The sequence below is a fragment of the Atractosteus spatula genome (assembly GCF_055471065.1).
Source record: "Atractosteus spatula isolate fAtrSpa1 chromosome 10 unlocalized genomic scaffold, fAtrSpa1.hap1 SUPER_10_unloc_6, whole genome shotgun sequence".
Lineage (NCBI taxonomy): Eukaryota > Metazoa > Chordata > Actinopteri > Semionotiformes > Lepisosteidae > Atractosteus > Atractosteus spatula.
In genome coordinates this window covers 1,231,963-1,232,337 of record NW_028296626.1, presented here as the reverse complement: position 1 = coordinate 1,232,337, position 375 = coordinate 1,231,963, and the positions used below count along the sequence as shown (strand labels likewise).

The following is a 375-nucleotide window of genomic DNA, read 5'->3' as shown; positions in this document are numbered from 1 at the left end:
AGCTCTACCGACTGCGCCTCTTGTTCCTCTATTACAACAGTAAAATTACTAGGGTTGATTCAACATATAGTAAGCTGACCCCCCTCTCAGCGACGGCACGGTGGCCAAGTGGTAAGGCGTCGGTCTCGTAAACCGAAGATCACGGGTCCGAACCCCGTCCGTGCCTCTTTCATTCACCGCCACGTTCCTTTATCTAAGTCTACAAGTAACATGGAAACGTCTCTTCCTGTTACTCTTTCTGTGGAAGCGCACAGTTTCCTGTTAAAGCCAGAACGTATTGCGGAAGTCTAATATATGAAATTTGTTAAGAACTTGATTGTCTTTTCACAGAGAAAAACGAGAAAACCTTTTTTTCAGAAGTGGGATTCGAACAAA

General features: G+C 44.8%; 1 non-coding gene across 1 annotated transcript; it reads left to right on the top strand.

The window, feature by feature from the left end:
- The first annotated feature begins 94 nt into the window (after window positions 1–94).
- trnat-cgu (transfer RNA threonine (anticodon CGU)) lies at window positions 95–166 on the top strand. The gene has a single exon. It is a non-coding gene; the product is annotated as a tRNA-Thr (tRNA).
- Window positions 167–375: the final 209 nt, after the last annotated feature.